The sequence below is a fragment of the Marmota flaviventris genome, chromosome 18 (genome assembly GCF_047511675.1).
Source record: "Marmota flaviventris isolate mMarFla1 chromosome 18, mMarFla1.hap1, whole genome shotgun sequence".
Taxonomy (NCBI): Eukaryota; Metazoa; Chordata; class Mammalia; order Rodentia; family Sciuridae; genus Marmota; species Marmota flaviventris.
Genome location: NC_092515.1, coordinates 57,153,095 through 57,159,348, shown reverse-complemented (window position 1 = coordinate 57,159,348; position 6,254 = coordinate 57,153,095).

The following is a 6,254-nucleotide window of genomic DNA, read 5'->3' as shown; positions in this document are numbered from 1 at the left end:
ATTTCAGCCATTCGGCATGACTGGAAATATGTGTGTGTATGTAGGGGGGGTGACGATGAAAGAAGATCTAAACAGCTTTGAATTCTCTTGAGACTTTATCTTCAATGTTGGTGTGACTGGTTGCAGATGGTAATGTGATTAGGCATTTGGAGAGAGGGATTAGTTGGATGTTTCAATTTGTATTTTGGTAAGATTTTTCTGGTTATAATTTGAGGAATAAAATGGAGAGCAAGACAGATTACGTCAAGGGAGACCAATTACAATTTTGTTCTAAGGAATGAGAACCTGAATTAAAGAAGTGGCTTTCATGATCTACAGGAATGACTAGCCAGGCATGCTTGTGCATGTCTGTAATTTCAGCTGTTTGGGAGGCTGAGGCATGAAGATCACAAGTTTGAGCCCAGCCTCAACAATTTAGCAAGACCCTGTCTCAACAAAGTAAAAAATATAAAGGACTGGGGAAGTATCTCAGTGGTAGAGTGCTGTTGGCTCTATTTCAGCTGTATTTCTGCTCCATGAGTCCAAAGTAACCAGTGATCTCTTAATGAATGTTTAATGACTGGACTGACTCTTCAAAAACAACAGAGAAGAGAAAAAAGTCACTTATCTATAGCATTTGCCAATGTCCATGGTGTAAATACTCCCACTATGGTGGATTTCAAACTACTAACCTGAAGGTGAAGCTGGGAAGAGATGTAGCCAGTAGACTTTCCTGAGCTGGCAGAAAAGGCCCTGCAGAAGGAACTGCAGTGCATCAAATCAGTTGATTTCCCCTAGTAGTCATCTTTCCTACCTCGAGTGTTTTGTCTGTTGAAAGTATCTGTAATCTGTGGGGTACAGTGCAATGAGGTGGTATGATTTTTGACGGCCCAAGCAGCTGAAGTCCAGGCTCCTGGGGCAAGTCATCTTATGAGGAATGAATGACCTTGTGCCAGGTTGATTTAGGAAGGAAATGGGACCAGCTTGTGCCATCATGGTTGTATTTGTGCTTGGGAGCAGAGATCAGATAGATGCCTCTTGCGCTACCTACCACCCTCATGATGACGTAGATTGCAGCCATCTCAACGATTGAACCCTTATAAGAGTGTTGGACTCTCTGTAAGTTACCAACCTGTGTGACTCTGCAGGGTGCTCAGCCTCTCAGGATTTCATCTCTTTTAATTTTTAAAATGAAATTGTTGGACTAGTTTACTTGTTTGCCATAGAATCCATAGGACCTCAGGTCTAAGCATTAAATATCAGTAGGGGTAACGTTCTTTTTTGAACTACATCCCCAGCCCAAGTAACATTCTTTTGCCATAGAACATTTTGTGATTGTGAGAGTAATAGAATCTGGGTGTTTGGTGGTTTTGTGTTGCTTCTCTTTCCATCTAGGACTCAGCTTACTGTGCCTGCATCTCTTACAACTGTAGGAACCAGTTTACTAACTGGAAAATAGACTCTGAAAAGTGTTGAGATTGAGGTTCAGTGGAGCGCCAGAGTTCTGCTTAGGACTGCTCTTCCTGGTGGTGGCTGGTCTTCCTCTGGACCACCCTTAGTACTTCCAGGGAAGACATGCCCTACCCTCTAAGCCCAGCATGTGACTTTTAAGATTTTACTCTTTGATAATTCCATCTGATCCTGACTCTTATAGAATAAAGTTACATATTCAAGGCTGTGGCAATATGAATTGCATCGCCATCCAGTTTCCTCTAAGCAGAAAGTTTGAGGAAGAGGAAAAAATGCAGTGGAGCAGGAGCATCAGGAACAGGGAGAGGGCAGGGTCAAATCCCACCTTGGAAACCATAGGAAGGACCCTGCATGTTATTTGGAGGGCAATGGAAACCCATTAGGAGTTTTAAAGTAGAGATTGGTTATGATTTATTTATATAGGCACACTGGGGATTAAACCCAGGGGCACATTACCACTGAGCCACATCCCCTTTTTTTTTTTTTTTTTGTATATAAGAGCATGTGTCTGATATTTAATCAAGGAATAAATATTTCAAATTCCTTTTTTAATATTTATATTTTTAGGTGTAGATGGACACAACACAATACCTTTATTTTTATGTGGTGTTGAGGATCGAACCCTGGCCCCGCCCATGCTAGGCGAGCGCTCCACCACTGAGCCACAATCCCAGCCCCTCACATTCTTAAAGCTGTTAGTCCAGTCCTTTATTTTTTATTTTGAGACAGTCTCACTAAATTGCTGAGACTGGCCTTGAACTTGCAATCCTCCTGCCTCAAGCTCCTGTGTCACTGGGATTATAGGCATGTGCCACCACATCAGACTTTCATTTATTCACATATTATAAAGTTCATTTTGGTTACTGGGTAAAGAATGGTTATGCTTAGGGGCTGGGGTTGTGGCTCAGTGGTACAGTGCTTGCTGAGCATGTTTGAGGCACTGGGTTTGATCCTGAGCATCAGTTAAAAAAAGAAAGAAAGAAAGATATTGTGTCCATCCATATCTAAAAAAAGAATGATTAAGCTTAAGCCAATTCAACCCAGTGATAATACCTGTCACATAGAGTAACAGAATTTGTTGAAATGTATGTAATGGCAAATTATCAGACACAAAGTAAGGGCCCTCTTAATTTTTGTATTCTAAGTGTATTCAAATAGGGGTATTAAACACTTCTCCCACACTTTGGTGGGATGCACCAAATCACTTGAGATGTCCTATCTGGACATGGCTCCTGCTAACTGGTGAAGGGATCAGGGGTGTAGGGCTTGGTAGGAGGTAGAAGGAAGGGCCAGGATACTGTGAGCCCCTGGAACTCATGCCAACCTGGCCTATTCCCTTGCTGCCTGTACATCCTGCCTTTCCACAGAGGAAATCAGTCCCCAGGTGTGAGTATATCTTTCCCTTCTCATACTACCTCTGGCTTGAGTCATTTTTAGTCTTACCAACTTTCTCTAGCTTATTGTGAATGAGACTGGAATCTCTGTCCTCTCTAGAGTAAGCATACTCTCCTGAGGATTTCCAAATATTTTTAAAACATTTCCACTTACTGTAGAAGTCTAAGAGACTAGAGGGTGATCGGGGTAGGGAGGAGCAGAGGTCCTCTCTCTCTTAACTTTATCAAGCACCTGAAGCTGTGCTGAGTGCTGGTAGGACACTGATGAACGAGATGGACACAGTGCAAATGAGTGCTTAGGTCAGGAAGTGCACCCAGCACTGCCTAAGAAGTCTGGCTCTGGCTTTTCTTCTGGGGGCAGTGGAAAGGCATTGCAGGGTCTGTGCAGAATGAAGAGTGAAGGAATAGATTTCCTTCAGTTGTCAACTTCTGGTGCCCTCAGGTCATAAGGAACAGTCTCTTGGAAATTGGAGAGCTCAAGCCAAGGTTTTCCCTGAGAAACCTAATTTTGTGGAACACTGTGGGCCTGATGCTCTGGTCACAACGAATTTATTAATGCCTTATTGCAAGAAGTGCTACACAATTTTATTTAAGCATAAAGATAGAAAGTTGAGCTGTTTTTGACCCTTCATAAATGGAGTTTAAAATCAGGTTAATCTTCATAGAGTATTCTGCTGAAAGCCACACGATAGTTTTCCCAGGAAAGAACTTGGGCTGAACCAAATGAGAAATTGCACATTGACCTGCCTGGTGAACAGACCAGAGACCATTCTGTGTTTGGTATAAAAACCCTAAAATAAGTTGCACAATCACAAGGGGCTGCCCTGCCCACTACACCATGAAATTGAAATTGGCATCTTTTAAATTTTATTATACCCAGGGATTCAGACATGCCCAAATCTTCCTTAATCCCCAACCTTGCCAGCCTCCCCTGGAGAGGTCACCAAAGGAGGTAAGTACACAGGGGAGAGTGGCAAGAGAAACAAAAGGAGGTTTTGCCATTTCACATCTCTTCCACAGTGGTATGAGGGATGGAGCAGGTGGCCCAGGCTGCAGTCCTGTATGTTTCCTTCCTCTAGGCTCAAGGCTGATCTCTGGCAGCAAGTCACATGGGAAGACAGGAGACTGGGGAGAGCAGAAAGCAAGTGGCCCAGTTTCACTAACAGAACAGAAGCTGGCTCAGCAGATACTCCTGGCGGAACAAGAGCAAGGGAGAAGATCACATCATGGGAAGGATCTTTAATGTTAATGTTGCCATATTTTAAAAAAATGAAATGTTTTAAGTTTTATAGACAGATATACAGGCTAACATGAACACAATCCACTATCTAGATTTATTAATGTTAACATTTTGCCACACTGGTTTTGGTTTAGGTATTTTTTTTTTTTTTAAGAAACAAATATAAGACCTCCTGTATCTCTCATCCCATGTCTTTTCCTCTATCATAGGTACTGTACCTTAATGATATATTTCATTCCCATGCCTGATTTCATGCTGCTTCCATGAAATAATCATAAAAAATGGATTATTTTGCATATCTAGACATTTTACTTAGAAGGCATCATGATGTGTGTAGTCTCTGTAGCCTTTTCACAAAATATGTTGATAAAGGAAACTTTTTATTCATTTTGACTGCTGTAGTAGTGTTCCGTTGTGTGACTGTGCCACTGTTGAAGCGTTTTCCTTTTTTTTTTTTTTTTAGAGAGAGAGTGAGAGAGAGAGAACTTTAATATTTATTTTTTAGTATTTGGCGGACACAACATCTTTGTTTGTATGTGGTGCTGAGGATCGAACCCGGGCCACATGCATGCCAGGCGAGTACGCTACCGCTTGAGCCACATCCCCAGCCCTGAAGCATTTTCCTTTTGATGGGGATTTAGGTGTCCAGTTTTTGCTACTATGCATGGTTTCAGTGAATCTTCTTACATATCCCCTTGGGCAATCTGGGAGTGTGTCTCTCAGAGAGTAAGCCTAGGATTTTAATTGTTGGGTTTTAAGGTATACATCTTCAGGCTTACTCAAAGTTGCCAAACTGTACCCTATTAATTTATTAATTTAATTATTTAATACTTCCTAATGACATTGTTTATCTATAAACATTGTATGCCTCTTGACTCATTCAGGTCTTTTTTAAAAAAAAATTTTTTTCTTTGTCAATGGATCTTTGTTTTATTTATTTATATGTGGTGCTGAGAATCAAACCCAGTGCCTCACACATGCCAAGCAAGTGCTGTACCCCTGCGCTACAACCCCAGCCTGCTAATTTAGGTCTTTGAATAATAATGGTATGATTTTTAAAATAATGATCTTATAAATCTTTTTTTTTCTTATAAATCTTTTGTTAGATTTGTTCCTGAGAAATGTTTTTAAAATTACATATTCTAATTTCTTATTATTGAATGGGAATGAACTGATTTCTGTTTTTTTTGGGGGGTGGGGGTGGGCATACTGGAGATTTAACTGAGGTGTGCTTTACCACTGAGCCACATCCCCAGCCCTTTTAGTTTTTTATTTTTTGAGACAGGGTCTCCCTAAGTTGCTTAGGGCCTTGCTAAGTGGCTGAGGCTGGTCTTGAATTTGTGATCTTCCTGCTTTAGCCTCCTGAGCCGCTGAGATTACAGGCATGTGCCACCATGCCCGACTCTTGATTTCTGAATATTGATGTAATCTCCAGAAAGCTAGTTGGACTTTCTTATTAATTCTGACAGTCTATAGAAGATCTTAGATTTGTCTGTATAGACCATCATGTTCCTTTTGAATATTAACAGTTTTGAATTGTTTCTTCCTTTCCAAAACTTACACCTTCTTTTTAAAAATCATAATCAGAATATCCAGTATAGTATTTAGTAGAATCACATCAGCAGACTGACGTTAAATCCTAACATATGATAAGTAAATTTGCAGTAGGTGTTTGAGAGACAGACACCTGTGCCTGAAAGAAGTTCCCTTTCATGGTGGATACTGCATGAACTTGCCCAATCTCAGTTCCATTGTCTTCTAGCTGTCTTTCCATACTTCAGAAGCAGGAAAGCTAAACACTACATTTCCTCAGATTCCTTTACAGGAAGGATTCCGGATAAGAATTAGTATGTATTAGTTACTGAGATTTGAATTTAGACTTAAGTTGAGGGAGAAGGAAGGTGTCCCTTTTGCTGATGTGTATCATGGCAGGAATGATGGGGTTGTAAAGTCAGCAACTAAGGCTGCAGTTTTTCCTTATTTTCCAGACAGTTTTCTAATTGCAGTCTGGCTTTGGGAATTATTCTGAATTTTCTTCATCCCTCTAAATAGTTGGGTAAGTTATTTGATATCCTGTACCAATTTGCACACTTGACTCAGCAAAGGCTAGAGTCCTTTGCCCGACTCCTGAGGAGCGTGTAACTTAATGCACTTTTTATTCCTTATGATTA